Raw genomic sequence first — 19361 nt, 5'->3', positions numbered from 1 at the left:
CAAAGAGATGAGGTCTGTCAGCTCACCAACACATGCAGCCATACTTTGTTTCCCCCCCAGCATGCTGTGGGGCAGTATACTCGACACAAAGGATCTAAGCAGCCCTTTTGACTGGTACATGCGTTCTCCCCACTCAGCTCTTTCCTGTCTTTACAGCTCGGCTGGTGGCTATAAAGAGGTCGTGATTCATCCCACTGTCCGTTTTAACAGCGCTCTCCTGTTAGACCTATTGTTGATGCTGCTTTTTTGTACTCAACCGCCTTCATACTTTGTGGGTAATTGCCTTCAGACGGATGATTTACTTGTGCAAATTCTTTATCAGGGCTTATTTATAATGCCTGTATACGTGTTGTGGAGTGTCAAGTTGCTGTCCCTGGCTCACTATAATGGAGGTCATATTTTGCTACTGGCTGGTAGAAGAAGCCGGTTTTGTAACTCATTAGAGCCTTCAGACACAAACTGTGGTTCAGACGAATGAGGCCAGTGTGTCATTTTTATGAGTTCATCCAACTTTCTAGGATAACTCGGATGTCCTCAGAGGTGTGCATGCAACGGTGATTGAGAGGCGTTCGGGGAATGTGTTGGAGCCATGTTGTGACCGGCAGTAGCACTGCATCAACACCTTTAGCCTTCATTAACTATGATGACACCACTGTGTTGGCAGCAAAATACAGATGGAAACCTTGAATCTGGCTGAATCTTTGCCACAACACAATATCATCTAGCAAAGATACTAAATGGCATAGAGCTACAGAATTGTACAATCTCGTATTATTTTGCACAGCTGTGCAGTATTTCGTCTTTTGATACGTCTTTAAACTGTCTGGTCTCTCAGCTTAACTGGAATTAATTGCTAATCTTTTCACTGGTACGTTGAGCAAAATGCCCACACCAACCAATCTGCTTACCTAAGCACCAAGCTAATATTAGGCTAGAAGTGGTTTCATCGAGGACGCCTCTTATTCAGCAACATTTTTGTTCTGATGAGTGCCGGAGTTTGTGCAAGTAGTCGCACTACAAGACTGCCAGTGGAAAAATAACATCACGCCTTAGAATAGATGGGACGACCCAGAGGAGGCCAGGACCACGAGAGGGTCTGTATACGAGGCTCAAACCTCTACCAGTGATGGCACTTTCTACCACCACATGCATTACATGTTGAAAGGAGGGTAAAATAAGTATCACATTGTCTGTGCTTAGAAGTGTTTATCTCTGCTGTCCACACTGAAACACCAAAATAATCAAAAAAGGATATAATTCTTACTGGGGATAGTATTTTATTCTGACCAATATCCGACCCTCGTTAACCGATCATTAACCGCTATCCAATAATATTAGTGCCACCATGTTGCATGCGTTGTCTCGGACGCATGAAGACACTTTCCCAGTGAGTGTCCCCTGCATCAATTAGTTCAGCTGGGAGGATATCAGCGGTGTCTGCCTGGCGTAGTGTGTCAGGGTTTATGCCGGTGTATTGCAAGCCCGATGGTGACGATGAGTATGAAGTTAGTAATGTCATAGCTGTAAACGTTTGTTTGTTTGTCGGTGTCAGAGTGCTGCAGGCACGACGTATTTTTGTAGCCCAACAGGAAGTGGTTCGCACTGGTTCCCTCGACAAAAAGCCAATGGGGTTTTTCCATTGGATTTTGAATTATTGTAGAAAATAAACTCTGTGGTGAACACAAGTGTTTACTTACAGAAAGATAATCTTCACAAATGAACACCACTTTTGTGCGAGTGTACTAGACAAGGCTAAAAAGGCAGAAGTCTTTTTTTTGGTTAACAGTTAAACAGTTGATTTTTACCATCCCTACTCCCTTTTCGTAGTGGATCAACTCTCCTTTGAATATATGATATGGCTACATTTCTGTTTCAATTATAGAAAGTGAAACGGTGCTAGTATGTTAATATCTTTGTTTTATGTTGGCGTCAGACACGTTTTGATTGCAGGTATTCTACCCGTCAACCACAGCTGAAATTAGTTTCTGGGCTGCTGTATTGAGACCTATTTAATGCTCACAAAGACTTCTGACAGCATAAAAATAAACATTTGTCAACAAAAAAAACCCATCTGTACTTTGTGATCATCACTTTACTTGATTTTTGAAAAAATAAAAGCTTGTAGATAATCTGAAGAGATGACGTAAGAGGCAAAAAGACAAGACTGACCTATTTTTCCTCAAACTAACAGGAAGTCACTTGGGCCTTTTCACACTTAAATGTTTTTTTAAATTTCTGACAATTGGTAAGAAAATAGTCAACAGAATAAACAAAAGTACAAATAATACGTTGCAGCCCTGAATACCTTGTTATATAACATAGTCTAGAATATTCCTCCTAAATCACAGAGAAGGTGAAACGAGTGTCGTAACTCTTGGTGCAGGGGTAGGAATTAGCCAGCGTGTTTAACCAGAGCAGTCAGCAGGGAGTGGAAAATCACATCATCTTCAGTCAGCCTGCACGGGGACTTTCCCTCCTGAATATGTGGCAGCTCAGAGCCCTTCTTAAAGCTACAGGCCCACGTGTGTTTGGCCCTCATACCGAGGCCTGTGAGTCCACGTTGTATCCGCGTGTCACGCATCGAGAAAACACTTCACTGAGTCATTTGTTTTACCGGGAAAGGAAGCATTCTAAATGAGAAGTGGGAAATAGGAGAACTGAAAAACATAGAAGACATAGAGGCCATTAAGTTGGCCTCGAGCTACCAATAATCTTTCCAGCATTTCACTGTTTGTCTGCCAAAGCTCGGAATAGTCACAGATCTGTGGTTGGTTGACTAGAGTTAACCAGACGCTGATCTTTAAAGTTCTTTTGATACCAGAACCGTCTTCCCTATAAATACACTGGCTTGTTTTTCTGCCCGTGTGTGTGTGCCCGTGTGTGTGTGCCCGTGTGTGTGTGCCCGTGTGTGTGTGCCCGTGTGTGTGTGCCCGTGTGTGTGTGCCCGTGTGTGTGTGCCCGTGTGTGTGTGCCCGTGTGTGTGTGCCCGTGTGTGTGTGCCCGTGTGTGTGTGCCCGTGTGTGTGTGCCCGTGTGTGTGTGCCCGTGTGTGCGCCCGTGTGTGCGCCCGTGTGTGCGCGCGTGTGTGCGCGCGTGTGTGCGCGCGTGTGTGCGCGCGTGTGTGCGCGCGTGTGTGTGCGCGCGCGTGTGTGTGTGTGTGCGCGTGTGTGTGTGCGCGTGCGCGCGTTTGTGTGTTTGTGTGCTTGTGTGCTTGTGTCACTCACACTCCCTGCAGTGAATCTTTTTATAGAAACAGAAACGAGCAGTGTAATCTCTGGCATGGATGTAGGACAGCCTTTTATTCCTCCTCATTACTTATGCAAAGCTAGTTCTTACCCACAATCACTGTTTGAATGTACAGTTTCCTTAGTAAAGGGAAAGCGGTAAAAGGATCAAAGCAATGTGTTTGCATGTTTTAGCACATGTGCTCCACATTGTGTATACCTGTTACCAGCTTGTGTGTGTACACACCCAGTGCTCGTCTGTTATCATCGCTGGTCCTGGAGACACTTACTGTAGCAGGAGCTAACACAGAGGCAGTGTGGAGTGTCTGTCTGTGGACAGATAGCATTGCAACCATGCAAGAGGCAGTTGCAAGACTAAACGGATACGTAGTTAAGATCGAAATGAAGGCCGAGTTGGAAGATGTGCGTGTCGGCGAAGTAAGGGCAGCTATAGTAAAAATTGGCATCAGGGCTGATGTGATCCCATCGCAAGATGATCTCTAGTTTTTAGATGATGGGTAAAGTTAACTATACGATAGCTCCTCGTTTCACTACATAAAGATAAATAAGGTGGCAGCTGGCTGGAGTAGCCTTATGAAGTAAAAGACTAATAGCAACCTTGCTGTTGGCGGTATTGTATCATTTCCAGTAAATATCACACTCTTACGGGGGGGGGCGTGGACATATGAGACCTGAGAGTCCGTTGCCAGCAAGTATTACATTCATGGTCTGTGGTGTCAGCACCACACCTGTAAGGCAGGTAGCAGCATTGTTGTAATGAAAACGGCATGAGGAATTGGTTCCTTCACACAAATCCTTTTTGTTGCCAGCTCTCAAGTCTTGGATATTAGAGCCCCACCATTATTTTGTCTGGGCAAACCACTGATCCTGTAAGCTTTAAATGAGGGATTCACTGGTCCGACCTTTTCAGTACCGATACCCGGGCTTTGGGTATCGGCCGGTGTTGGGCAGACCAGTATTTAGTTAATAAGCTGCATGTCTCACTTTGTGTACGTGACTGTGATCATTCTTTTATGTGCAAGGCAACCTCATGCTTGACATAAACATTGTTTGCCTAACTGTGTAAAACAAAATGTAACAAACACATAGCGGCCCATTGTCACATTTACCCGATCCAGCTATTTGAGTCGGTATCAATCAACCAATATTGGTGTCTTTATCAGGTGTTTCTCTACTTTAAATGTCTTAAGCATTTCCATTCACACCATATTTGTCAGAGGCTATGTTTTGGTCCATACCTCACTAAGTGTCCCATGGATCTGCCAATAATCCTCTGTTTTTGTGGGCCATGTGGCAACACATTTTTATTTTAGAAAGAAATGTTCCCTCTCAGAAGGGTCCAAAATTGAAATCTATTTATAGCTACAGCTGTTCTATTATGAATGTTTCTCCTCTTTAATTATTTAATAATAAGAGGCTATACTGGGAGTGGTTGATTGATGGAGCAAAGCGACTTTGGTCCATCATCATGAAAAGGAGTAAGAGCAACTACACACACACACTCACTTTACTCAATTGCAACATATCTATTAAGTTTTTTCATATCCCCCTCTGTGATTCTTGGACAGATCACAAGTCAGCCCTGTGGTGTTATGCTGCTCTCTCACACACTTGGCTTAACTCTCCACTTGTTCTTTCACCTCTGCTCTCTCTCCACATCTGCCCTCTCATCGTTCCATATTGTAGCCCATGCAGTACACTTGCATCCTGCATCCTGCATGCTCGTCTCCCCTCTCCCTCTTACGGTCTCCTCCCCCTCTATGCAGTAGCCCTGGTTCCTCAGGAAGCTCAGGGCGTTGTACGTAACTGGTTGCCTTGTTTCCTCCTTCGACCAAAATCAAAGTAAACTATGCGTGCACACCTCTAGCCTCAACAGCCTTGGCGTTTTTCTGCCTTTTATTTTTCTGTATTTTGTGTAAAGTTCTGGAGGATATTTTACTTGGCATGCCTTCTCTGTTGTCCCAGATGCAAGCAGTTTTCTCTGCCTGTAGATTCTGATGCTTAATCTTAAGGTGTTGGCCAAAATGGAGTGCAGATGTGATGTATTTTATTACTGCAATAAGTGTCAGTACATGTGATTGAGATAATTCTTCTGTGTGTATGGTAGCAAGAGGCTGGCTACTTATCGCTAATGAGTGTGTCCAGTGCATTTGAGATATCAGTCAGTTGTGTGTGTCATAGATACGCCTCTATTTCTACATGTGTGCTGCACATCAGTACATGTCCAGCGTTTCAATGTTGAGAGCGAGAATGCTCTTGCTAACTGTCTGCAGGTCTTTCTCTTGTTTGCGTTGCCATAGGTTCAATTAGGACGCTAATGGGTAGACGTTTGTGTCGTGTGACGTGAGGGCAGAAAGTAGAATTGTGCTGGAGCAAAACATACATGATTTCTTAATGTGCACTCACAAGTTGTTCTGCCCTCGTGTGCACATGGCTGCAGGCATACATCCACAGAACAACGCGGAGAGTTGTCCCTTGGTTTCCTGTTTTCTTTTTGTTTCTCCCCTCCTCAGAGTAAGAGAAAAACACACTCATACCGTGTGGGTGTGTTTATGGTATAGAGCCCTCATTGGTGTCAACAGTAGTAGCTCATGTACACTCTGCCTACGACAGTGGTTTTTTATGAAACGGTGGTTATTGTATTGGTATACATGCACAACCACAGACTGCCTGTGCCATTTCCCCCACTCCTCGTGCTTTGCAGTAGTTTCACTCGCTCATGCAGCAAGCTGTCGCACCTACACCGTGGATCCATACTGTGGTTATAACAATGTTAGCTCCATATTGTGAAGAGGCATGTTGATGATTTATAATACACATTGAATGTTCAATACTCTGTATAGCGACAATGTCATGTTCATTCTGTACACATGGCATCTATTGCTATTCATTGGCTGTATTAAATACATTGAATTGAATGTAGTATTTTGAAGAACACAGAAGTTGCATTGAGTTTCACATCCTTATGTGGATACCTGGCTTTGTAGCTGAACACAGGACTCAGGATGTGTGTCAGCTCTAGATATTTATTAAATGGCTTCTTCTTAACTGGCTGAGAGTTGTGTGGGCGAACGAATCGCCGCAGGCGTTCAGAAGCAGCACAGTCGACGTGTTCAGTGGCGTTTATGTCCATAATGTACCATGTGCTGCTACACCTCCATTTCCAATATATTCAAAGAGCTCCGTCTTTCACTGCAACCATGGCAACAGAAAATGACAAATGGCAGAACGGTGGAGTGTGTGTGTGTGTGTGCGTGCGTGCGTGCGTGCGTGCGTGCGTGCGTGCGTGCGTGCGTGCGTGCGTGCGTGCGTGTAATCAAATCACAGTGTGAGTGAATAGGCTGGCTGGCCTTCACTTAGAGTGCCATTGTTAAAAACACAGAGTTAGAGATTCACTGAGAAGCAATTTTGTTCTGACCCGCTAATTCCGATTTTTCTCGATTCTGATTTTCGAAGGTTAGTATTAGAGAAAGCATCTCCTTCAAGCAACCGTATCTTTTCAAGTTTCTCACCAAAAGCAATTTGTTTTTTACAAGATTGCATTCAAACACATCACGATAGCATTATAATCAGTCTTCACTCGATACTCGTGTTTACTGAGTAGAGCTTGAACATCATCAAGTCAAAGATAGAGACCCTGTGCTGTGTGCAGAGGAGCTGCTCACTGCGTGTACTCTGAGACTACATTACAATATAATTACTGTATAACTTAGTTGTACCACATGTTTTAAGGTTTGGTCCTTCACGGCTTATTTTGGACTTGCAGTTGTGATAAAATTGCAAGCTTTGTGTCTTGGTGGGGTGGGTGGGGGGTGGGGGGGTGTGTGTGTGTGTTGTTTGGCTGAGGCATTACTGTCTGTGCCGCTTTGTGCCGACATAAAACTATAAATACATGTGACCCCAATAAAAACTAAATATGAAACTGACCGGCTGGTCACCAGTCATGGCCTCTCGGCTAAAAACCGGCTGGTTTTGATCAACAGTCGATCTATTTTTAGTTGCAAGATGATTTAATGAAACTGTACTACTCACATTTAATCTACCATCACATACATTGTCCTGCAGCAATCTATCGGCACTATAAATTACACTTCTACAACCACAATAACACACAATAAAACGTATGCTTGCATGTACTTTTTAATGAGACGCGCATAGAGAAGCATAGAGAAAGTATCTGGGATGTGTCTGAAAAGAACTGTTGCTTTTCTGACGCATCAACTAGTTGCTGTGTCTATGCTGTAAGATGGAACGGTGGCATTTTATGTTGCCCTGGGCTCTGACGACTTGTGATGGGCAGCATCATTGTCTTTGATAGTAAACACAATACATTAAATATAGACAACTCGATTTAAGTATTGAGACACATATTGGCTTATAGTTTGGCCGAGGATGTGACTTGACTTTGTTGATACGTCCAAAGCCCTCTGCATTCTCGTGTTTTGTCTATTCTGCAGTTCTGGCCCTTGCTGCTGTAATAACACTGCTGTAACTGCTACTTGTTAAGGCACAATGTATATAATCATACGATTTGAAAGGGCAGAAAAGAAGCTCAATATCCATGGATCACAAACAATTTATACAAGAGTGTGTTGTCCCACAGCAATAGAGGGTCAAATGAACACAATTCCAATAATCGGTTGTCCTAAAAGGGAAATCTGTGAGAAGACTGAACTCTATATTTGCTGACGGAGATTATCGAAGCAGTAATGAGTCGGCCAATGTTTAATTTTGGGTTACTCCGCTCCTTCAATTGTTTTTCATGTGTAGAATATTTAATTGATAATAGAACCGTACCGTCACTGAATTTCTGGGTATTTTGGCGACATCAATTTCATTAATTGGACGTATAATGTTAATGCAACTGTAGAGTATGATGCTGGAGGATCATTGTGTTAATTGTTAAGCCCTAATAATGTTACACACTCGTTCTAAGAGTGGAAACATATTGGTGTATAATCATGAGATTGGAGACTTTGTCAGAACGTAACAGACTTGGGGACTTAATGCACAACATGTTCCTCCCAGCCCCGGTTGTAATTGCTCATAACATATATTCATGCTCTTCGGTTCATACCTTTTTTTTTTGTTTGTTCTTTTGAACCCCTTTGATGTTAAACTGGGTGATATCTTCACGTTTCACCAAGTCCAATAGGACATTGTATTAAAAGCTCAACCAAAAGGCTGCTTGTCTTGTGAAGCGTTGGATTAGTTATTAATTGAATTGATAATTGTTCATGACGCAGTGTGAACAGCATTGCTCTAGATGTTAAGTCACTATGTTGTTATTGTTATCCTTATTTTTAATTCCAGCGAAGTCAGAGAGTTATGTGCGGGGAATGTTTAAACGGCGCAGGCTGTATATAGAGAATACTTCTCAGGTTGAGACCAGCATTTCAAAAGACATCTTTTGAATGTGATGAGAGATTTCTTTTTTTTCCCCCCCCGGTCCAGAGAGCTTGTTACCTTGACAACAGCAGAAGATTCATAGCTAGAGGAGCTGAGCGAGTGAGCCAAACAAACGAGCGCTGTCGCTAACTGTGTCGCGAGTGCTGCTGCCTTCTCATCCCTTCTCCTCCTCCCATCACGTCTCGGCCTCCATTTAATACCGGGCTTTTATTTAGCTGGTTTGTGGCTCAGCTGCTATCCAGCCATCCCACAGACTCGCCTTTTTATCTTTGTTATCTAGACCGATTGTTTTCCTAACTCCCTGCTCATCATCGCCTCTGCAATAGCTTTTCACGACGCCCCGTTGCACCGGTGTGTTTGGTCTTCAGGTGGACTCATTGGGATCGAGCTGCCAGGTCTGTGTTGGTAGCTCATGCCGGAGAGGAGGAGGAGGAGGAGGAGGATCGCTCTGCTGCGGCCCCTCCCTACAGAAGCCAGGCAATATCAATAATGTAGATGTTTTTTTGAAGAGGAGAGGTTGAGCGTTTTTCTCTCTCCTCCCCCAGCTGTCTCCCCCACACCCTCCGGTGTCAGATATCCCCTCCGGTGTTTGAGCATAGACGAGCAGATGACTGAATCTAATTAGTGAAGATACGACTATAAGCTCCGATACCTGATGCTTTGACACACTGCCGGCCGAACCCAGGCGTTTGTATTGAGCTGCTGTTGCTTCGTATTGTTTGGTTTAGTGCTCAGACTAAATATAAATGTTGGTTCGACATCATAGCACGAACCATCACTGAGCTCTCCAGTGACGGATACTATAAGCACGGTACCCTCCATCAGCCTAACACGTAGTGTGAAGGCCTTTTACACTGGGAGCTTTGTTACATTGAAATTAAACAGTGTAAACTCATGATATACTTCTATATATTTGTTTTCCTCTATTTGACTGGTTGGGTATTTAGTCGTCAAAGTTCATCTGAAATATATCGGTCTTTAATAGCGTCGAATGTTACATGTCCCTGCGTGTTTCTTCTCTGTCGACAGATCATTTAAATCAATTCAGGGCTAAGTTGGTCCAAACCCAACCCTGGACTCATTTTGATAGATATGACCTAACTTGTTTTTTTACCACATTGCTATCGACTGGACAGCAAAGGACATGACTTTAAGCTAATGTAATGTTCCAGAGGTCTGTCAGCAGGCTCCTTTGGCTCTATAGATGCTTTATCACCAATCCCAGCAGCACTGTGTGTTAGTTTTTGTCTTGCTGAGATCCTGTGCCAGCATTTCTAATCCTATGCTTGTACCGTGTCCTGCACATGAACTACACAGCATTCGGCCAGCTTGTGAATTTTGTTAGAGATTATCTACTGTTGCTGCAAAGACTGCAGTGCGAGCGTGGATGAGTCTCCCTGCATGATACGTACAGAGCCTGTGACACGCGTTATGAAATCAGACAGAGGTCAGCGCTGTTGTTGCAGGTCTCCTTTCAGCTGCTTCTGATCTGGTCTCTGATAGGACAGCACAGACACAGGACTGACTGGAGAGGTGCTCTATTGCCCTGGTGGGGGCAGGCAGGCAGGCAGGCACACTTGTGTGTTTTGTGTTATATGGTCCAGATATTGCATATATAGTAGGAGCAGTGATACTAGTTTGTTGAAATGGAAGCTCTTCTTGTAATCGGATGCCATCTGACAGAAGAGCAGGACAAAAGAAGCCAGTGTACTGAAGCCAGCATCAGAGCCCCTGTCTCCTCCTTAATCCCACAGCACCCAGGGAATGTCTCCTTCTTTTGCACACACACACACACACACACACACACACACACACACACACACACACACACACACACACACACACACACACACACACACACACACACACACACACACACACACACGTGTCACTACTGGTCGTGCACATGTAACCGGCAGTCTCTCTGTTCTATTGTTTTTAAGCTCTGTTAAGCACTCTAAAACGCCCTGCTGATATTTCAGCTGTTAGATAACGGGAACATGTTTGGTAAACAGAGGAATTAAATATGCAGCCATGTTGTCATGGTGATGCAGAGCTAGAAATTTGCTCTAATTATTATGCACAATGATGTTGAATGTTTGGCCTCGGCTCCACACAGTGTGGAGGCAGTGCTTTTGACTCTGCTTGGTTAAATGAAGCCGTACTTTGAGTAGGAGTTTGACCTTTCACCTCTGACCTGTTCATTCGCTCCACTTCCATAGTGTTCCACATATATTTCATTGGTTATGTAGAATATATTGTCAATATATGTGCTGGTTTGTGTACATGTACATGCGTTCTTTTGTCTTTCTGGTGACTTGGTCTGATTGAAGATGTTTTTGTGTAAATTTGGCCGGTCAGTAGTCTGGGTGGGTGATATCGCCTAACATTTATGTCACGGTATTTTGTGGTGATGGTATTATATCACAATGTTACAAAACTCTAAGGAATAAAATCAAAAGGGGTAACACATCTTATATTTTAAACAAAAAATATTTTTGAAATGTAATTTGTTTGGTTCCAAATAGGAAATATAGCTATGTGTGTCTTGGGAGGAGCAGCCTGCTCCAACATGTCATTACTTTGTGATCTATTTATTTTTTTCAGCATTATAGTAGCCTAGTTGTAGCCATGCTGTTGTTTTGAGTTGTGAGTAAAATGTATTGCTGAGCAACCTGAATCTCAGCAATACAAAATATAGTTTTTCACACAGTTAGTTTTATAATTTCAAAGTTATCTCAGCTCTTTTCACCACAGCCAAAATGGGAATCGTATTACACTTACAATAATTCACACCTTTTTAAAGAAGCACACAACATAACATTTTACATCTTAAAAGACACACAGACCATTAGTGGAGCGGCTCGGCTTTTGTCCGCTTATCAAAACAAGACAATGAAAATCATCTGTTGAAGCAGCGATGCTGTCTGTGTGGACACCACATACGTACAAGTTGCAGCCGCACTGCTCACGCGGGCTGTGCTGCTGCTCTAAACTGTTAACATGGCCGCCAAAATGAAAAAAAAAAACTAATGGCGAAAGCCTGTATGTAGGCATAGACTGTATAAACTGTGTGGGGGCAACGTAGTTCCTCTGGTATGGTATTGCCCTCGTCTCATGGTAAAGTCTGTATTGCAGAACCCGTGTTGTGGCAGAATGTGACACCGGTGATGGTGTTGAAACCATTCTACTGCCAACCTCTACTCAACAGCGTGTGTGTGCTACACATGTGACGCATTCTGATTCTCCTCTGGTGTAGCTCAGTCAAAGATAATATATGCTCGGAAGCAACCGTTGCTAGTTCCCTTTTTTTCCCCTTGGCGAGATCGTGTGACGTGTCTTGTATGACGACTGTGAGCCAATTGTCTGCATACGTCGCCGCTTGTTCTTGACTTTGGCCGTGTGTTTCACCCTGCTGCCCATTGTGTCTGGACTTTGGGTTAGACAATTGTGTAATTTATTCATTCAATCATACACTACAGCAGCACCTGACGGGTGCACCTTTTCTAGTTATCTGTTACTTATTCAGCCTCTCTTTCAAACTCAAACCAGAGTTTGATTGTTGGAATAGTGGGAAGACTAACAGACCGTTGACGGATGACTTTTATCTTGTTTCTGTCCAGTCTGAGTGAAGTGTGTTTTACGAAAAGTAGCGAGGTAACATTATTGTCTGACTGGAGTCTGGTAGCTTTGAGGAGATCATATGTATTGTCTGTTTTGTATGTCAAATAATAGTAATAATTCTCCAAATCCCTGTTGATTTTGTTTATGAATTAATTGGCAATATAGTTTTAAATACGGGGGTAATGCCGCACAGTTTCAGCTTCTCCTGGAAGACATTCATACTATTGCAATTAGTTGTTTGCATGGAAAGTGACACATTGTTCTGTTCAGAATGTAAAGAGAGCGCTTCAGAGAGATGTTTCATATAGTTGCAGAAATGGTCGGGCACAGACCCCCGGTTTCAGATGTCGGCACTTTGGTAAACACTTAACTGGGCAAAGTTTGACATATACCGAGGCTTTCAGTAATGTTATCTGTGGCATCTCAGTTTGTGTGGGCAGAGGAATGTGTTTCGTATGTTGTCTTTTGGTTCCCATGAAGAAGAGTGCTTTCTGAAGTGTGTTATATAGTCAAAACAAAATATCAAGTGCGACGTGTCAGTTTTGTTCCGTTTAAATGCAGTTTGCTACTATTAGCAACTGTTAAGAGGCTTGTTTAACCTTTGACATTATAACTAAAATAAACAATAGATGATTCGTTTTCATGCTCAAAACAGCTCCTTTATTTTCACTTGCAGACAGTTGTCAATGTTGAAATTGTAATACGGAGTGTTGATATTTTTCTTCTTTCAACTAGCTAGCATATCTGTATGTTCAGAAATGGTCAAATGTACAGGCCAACCTTGGTTGAAGTTTCTGGATTTGCTCTTGGTGTTACGTTTGTTGGTGTTGCCATGCTTTTTCTAGTTAACAGTTGTTTTAAAAGTGTATTACTTGGCAGTTTATGTAGGTGATCATCGAGGGGGGATTGTATGTATTCTGTATCCAAAACTCCGCTGGGAGGTTAGTGTTCTGCTTCCTCTCTGGATTATTACAATCCGTCAATCCTGTGCTTCCCGCCGGGAAAGCCCCACAGGTTCCACTCCAGTGCAAAGACAAATACACATCTAACAGTCATCCTTCTTACCACTTAGGCCGTCCCATTGAGGGCTGGCCTTAATCCTGTCCCGAATACCCAACTGCCACCCTGTCTGTACGATCAGCCTTTGTTCTTGGTCCTGTAAAACCCTCCATTCAGGTCCTGTTTGATATTATCCTGTAGCAGAGCTATAAATGAACACTGACAAATAATAAATAAGCACTTTTATAGGGGTAAAACAAATATCCCAGGCACTTGTAAGGTCCTCTTGTTATGCCTTAACGGGTAGAACCTGATCCCACCAGATTGGTGGGACATATGTGGGTTAAAATCAGGGTTAAATTCCCCCCTATGTCCTGCCTCCTAAATCCTGATCCTCAATCTTTGTCCTCATCGTTGGGAGGCAACTTGGTGAAGGGCAGCCAGCCAGCCAGGAAGGTTAGAAACCGGGCTTTAGCTGGTTCGGTTAGGTTGTCTTATGCTTCATTTGCATCACCAGTTCTGAACATGCATGTTTTCTGCACTAGTTCTATGACACAAAAGGCATATTCTAAATCAACTGGAAACACTTGATGCACAGACGAGTGCATCATCAACATCAGACCATGTGGACACCTTATTAGTATTCGTCCGGTAATAGTTTGACAAATTAATTAATTGGCGCGGATTGGACACTTTTCAAATGATTATCGGTGGAACTGGGCTTGGATAGATCACTGTTTTACATAGATTCCCATCTTTCTTTCTCTTTCCGCTCACACACACAGATAACCTGTAAAAAGCTGCTCAAGTGGAGCTGTTTCTGACTGTCGTGTTTGGGTTCTATTAGTATTGAGTAAGAAAAAGTCTGATTGGTACATCCCAACATTTAAACCCTTATTCTGTAATAAAACAGTTACTTACTTTAAAGCTGTAGGAAACTCAAACGTAGGAAGTTTTTGCTGAACGTGTTGATTGTGATTCTGGCCATGCGGTCACATCCCAAAAGTGTCTTCATGTCTCTTTATTATTTCTTTGATCTGGAGACCTTAAAGAATGGTGACTTGGTGACTACTGTGTTGGTGCATTCTATGGAAGTTGTGGAAGTTTTCCAAATTGGACGTATTTCACTGTGGTTATACCTGTAGCTTTGAGCAGCTATTCAATACCAATCAGGTTGTTTTTAGAGGGGTGGAACTTTCTCGATTCTAACATGCGACGCGGACGACTCTGCAGTGACGGATAAATCTGGAGGTAGTTCAATTTCAGTCTTAATTAACCCGTGTTTTTGTGTGTTTTCTGTTTCTCTTTCCTTCTTCTTTCTCTCTCATCTCCTCTGATTGTTTCACGGGGGGCGGAGCTTGTACACGCCCCTTTATGTGCGCCGCTGAGATGGCACTCCGCTAGCTTGTTGTTTTCACGATCAATATTAGCTGCGCTGTTGTCAACAATGTTGCATGCAGGCTGAAATTCAACCGTGGTGGTGTTCTGATGCTGGGACTTCAACCAAGTTAGTGTAGAGTACAGTAAAGCAATGTAACGAACTCGCTACCGTCTGCTAGCTGCTAGGCTATGTATGCAATGTCGCTGCCCTGCCTTAGGGCCGCTGTGTGAAAACCAGCAGACTTGTAATGCACTGCAGTAGGATCTATGTTTTCTTTTTGTAATGTTTATGTTTTGAGGTGGGTCACACAAATACTGGTATAGAAAATAAGCCGTTTTTTTATATTTTAGACTGTTGTGATTTTGTAAATAATAAGGGAGTTCAGATTTCTCTGACTGCTTGTATTCATTGTTGCTGGAAAATTAGCCATGTGGGATTGAATCCTAAGGCCGGTGAAGATTCACAGCTCTGCTCGTTTTGGCTAAAGACCAGGATTGGCGTGTTCAATGTTGGGTCGAGGAAACGAAAAGAGGCCCAAATGCATGTTGGTGTGTCCTGTTGTTCCATAGGCCTTTCTCAGCTGGCCAGGGAACTGAGCATGAACTGATGCCTGGAGGAGAAACACGACCCTCTGCATCGCCTCCAATACCCGTCCATCCTAAGCAATGTGAAGCTGCTCGTGCAGTTCTAGTAACTAATGCTTGCTTTGTTTTCATCTTGTTTTTCAGGATTCTGTGGACTCAGACGACAGGTGTTTTTCTCGTTGGATTTTAGCCCACTGACATTCTCCCACAGCCATGGAATCGGTATGTTGACAAACGATCTCTTTTTGAACTTGTATAACCATCAGTTGATACTAATTTTAAGGCCACTTTCATTGAAACACTATTAGTAAAGCACTTGTCTCTTAAAAATATGTTTTGGGCTTTGCAGTTTGTGCTGTCATACATATACGTATGTACTTATAAGTACATGGTGGTGTGTGGATATTCTTCACAAAGCAACTGGAGAACTTTATTCTTTTCATCGTCCTTCATTTGATTACATTTTCAATCATACATGATTTTTCCTTATGTAATATTGGCTCCTCTTAAGTCTCAACGCTTTGTGAAATTTAGTTTATGTTTGCGTCAGCCATGGGACACGTGATATTTTGATAATTATAGTATACTTGTACACATCTGTGCTTATATACTACAAGCATCAGGTTCTTCCCTTTTATTGTCAGTCATGCAGGAGGTTGTGTGTGCAGGAGTTGCTTGTACCAACAGGCAGGGTGAAAGCACAGCAGCAATGGTGTGTGTGTGTGTGTGTGTGTGTGTGTGTGTGTGTGTGTGTGTGTGTGTGTGTGTGTGTGTGTGTGTCTCTCTCTCTCAGACAGAGACAGGGAAAAGTAGGTCACTGCTTCTGTAGTGCAGAATAGGGTTTAATCCCGGGAATAAACATCCAAACTATTTCCTGTTTCTCTGGAAATATAACGGTAAAATAATGTTCGAGGCATAAACCAAAACAGCTGATATATACAAATGATAGGTATCACTTCAGAAATACATAAATAGTTTTTGAGTGGCCACAGCTGTGGCGGCAGTGTACAGCCTGAATGCAGATTTGTGAATAACCGCTTTTTATTGGACATCCCAATGTCACTAAAGTGTTGTACTGCCACAGAAGAAAAAGTTCACACCGATCAAACTTCTGGCATTGTATACAAACCACACCTCGATGAAGGACATGGTTGTTCACATTTCTGTCAACAAACACGCTGCCTAGCTTTTACTGGAAGGTTGCAATCATGGATTGCATTCACTGCAGAGGCACTTGAGTCTTGAAGGTTACAATGCATACAAAAGAATAAGCGCCGTAGTACTTAGTGCCTGGACTGCCTATGCCCCTGACAGGATATCTGGATGTTGTATATCAGGAAATGCATCTTGGGAACTTAAATGTCTTCCACATTCAACAATGGAGTAACACTGTTGCGTCCTTCGATATATAATTGTGTCAATTGCACATAATGTGCCAAATTGTAAGAACATTTTTCGGTTATAGAACTGGATCGTGGCTTTATTTTTTTGGCAAAGTGACTAAAACGTGACACATCTATATTTCTGTAGCCCTATATCTGCACCACTTGCAAGGGCGTCATCGTGCATGTATATGGGTATGTTGAATCCTCTTTAATTATCACCTGCGCAGGCGGAAGAAAACGGAAAGTCTGCTTACTAATTCATCTGCACTTTTTTTATAGAAAAGACATCAGTCCCGACATACTCATTAAACTGTGTTGGGTTAACGTCACAGTCTACGGGACCATCATGATTCAAGGTGGCCAACATAGCCAGCTATCATCTAAATAACACAAACAGGGTATTTCACTTGGTATAACCTTTTTTGTTGCACTCTAATAACTTTTGCACATCATGCAGCACTAACTGAACCACATACACCTAGTAACTACTGCCAGCGCATTTAGCGCAGATGTACATGCATGTACAGGAAAAGGTGCAAACGTAAAGATTGATCTGACGCTAAAATGTACAAATATTAGGAGAATCAAGTTATTTACATTGAGCTCTAAACAACAGCTGCAGCACTGGCTCATCTCTCTTGCCTCCTCCCACCCACCTCTCTTGAGTCTGTGTGCCTGTGGCTGTGCACCAGAAAGAGCTGCTACTGTTTACCTCTCCGAGCTGCCTGTATCTGCTTACTGTCAGTGGAAACCAAGGAAACTGATCACAAAGCTTATTATGGTGCCAGGAGTGGAGTACATGCTGTGTGTGCGTGTTCCTATGGGGGCTTGACACGCACACACACAAACCCTCTGCCACTCTCCCCCTCCCTCTCCTCATGTGATGCCAGTCACATGGTTTCCAGGCAAGCAGCTAAGTAAATCAGAATCAGACTTTTATTTTTAACCGCTTTAAATCCTCCACCTGGCCTACACGGTTAGTAACCACTTGTCATTTTCTTTGCTCTGTGTGTTTGTTGTTCACTGTGTGAAATGTCTCTTTGCCACTTCCTCTCAAGCGCCATTAAGCCTCATAACTGTCATAACCTGCTCCCCCTCTGGGTTTCATGTGGGTTTGACGATGCTCTGCTCCGGTATGAACGTGTGAGTATAGAGCTTCTGTAATGTACTGACGTCGTAGACATTAGTGGTGATTAGAGGCCCCTTTGACTTGTGTGTCGCTCCATGCTCTACTGCAGAGACGTCTGAGCGCGATTGTAGAGCAGAAGCTGTTGCATAATAAGCATTACGTTTTTATGACGTGACTGAACACAGAGGCCCTACTAGGAAAGAGTGTCGCCACTCAAATGTGCCGACCATGTTTGTTCTGTTAATTATTATAAATGGTATTAAAGTATAGTTTAGCAGTGATGTGTGTGTTTGTGGAACTACAGTTATGCGCTCAGGTCTTGTGTGAACTATAAGCACCTTTTTCATATACCTGTTACAAATATCCTCTCTATGCTGTAGCCAGCCGCCAGCAGTGCTAATATCATCCTGACTGTTATCTTTCAGCTGAGAGACGGGAGGCATCTGTGTGTTCGATTTGGTGCAGATGAAAGGCTGAAATTCTTGTAATCGCACCTTCTCCACTGGTTCCCTCACAGCTCCCCTTCTATCTGCTCCTCTTCCTCCAAAGCAGGGCTTGTTCCTCACTGGGGATTAGTGTGTGTGTGCAGCAGCTCTGAAGAGGAAAGTGGGCCCTGCCAGTCACATTACATAACTCGCCCCCGCTAGTGCGGCTCGGCCCGGCCCGGCTGGAGAGAGACGACTATAGAGGCTTTGTTTTCCCAGCCTTCCCTTCTTCCTCCCCTCTAATGCTCCTCCCCCTCCCCCTCAGGCAGGCTGCACACCGATGCCGTATAGAAGGAGTCTGTTTGCAGGGAACAGGCGAGGCACTGTGGCATGGAGTGCAGAGAAATACGCTAATAGCGAGCTGAATGGAAGGGAGCTCACTTCTTAGGCAAGAGGAATTTGAGGTCTGCCACAGGTCGTACAGTTTTCAGGGAGGTGGGAATCGAGGGTATGCGAGCATGAGGCAGACCCATGCATTACTGCCGGCTCCACATCAGCAGTCCAGTGGTGACACAGAAGGATAGAGTTTTGGGCGTTTCAGCATCAGCTGATGTGTGCAAATCAACTAAAACACGTCATGCTATAAACATTTTTTGCGGCTTAACACAAAAGGAGAACTGTCATGGTTCTAATTTGCTATGACTAATCCAGTGTTTCCCATTAATTACCTACAGTCTAGGTAGACCTCTAGGTAGAATATCTGTTGTGCAGCCCTAGTAGGAGTTCATATCAGGAGTTTAAGAGGTCTGTGTCATATTTCTCAATGTTGACGGGTCGGGAGATGGTTTGTGAGTTTGAACTAATTCTGTGTGTTTTTAATGCCATTGTCCCGTGCAGTTCGACCACACACACACGCACACACTTCCCAACCTGGCAGTATGCCACTGTTAGTAGGGTAGGAGTGGGAGGCCAGTGTGCTCTGTGTAATGGAGGTTGAGACCAGTGAGCACTCTGAGCGAGTAGAAGTAACTCGTAGGCGTAAGAGTGAAAAAGATAAATAGCAGCTTTATGTACAACATCTTGCAGTGTTGAGTCCAAGGCTTGTTCTTTATTTCTGCATTGTCCCTCTGAGGAGTTGTTTTCTGCTGAGAGATGACAACAGGACTTGTGTAGTGAAATGA

At 43.4% G+C, this 19361-nt stretch overlaps 1 protein-coding gene across 2 annotated transcripts in view; it reads left to right on the top strand.

The window, feature by feature from the left end:
* ankrd11 (ankyrin repeat domain 11) overlaps positions 1-19361 on the top strand; it is an 87593-nt gene that overhangs the window by 8118 nt on the left and 60114 nt on the right. For both annotated transcript variants that reach the window (XM_079158466.1, XM_079158465.1), the window contains exon 2: positions 15386-15463. The gene's annotated coding sequence lies outside the window, so the exon portion shown is untranslated. The remainder of the gene's footprint in view (positions 1-15385; positions 15464-19361) is intronic.

Source organism: Pholis gunnellus, assembly GCF_910591455.1.
Source record: "Pholis gunnellus genome assembly, chromosome: 1".
Classification (NCBI taxonomy): Eukaryota; Metazoa; Chordata; class Actinopteri; order Perciformes; family Pholidae; genus Pholis; species Pholis gunnellus.
Note: the sequence above shows the minus strand (reverse complement) of the source record. Positions and strands in the feature narration are given on the sequence as shown.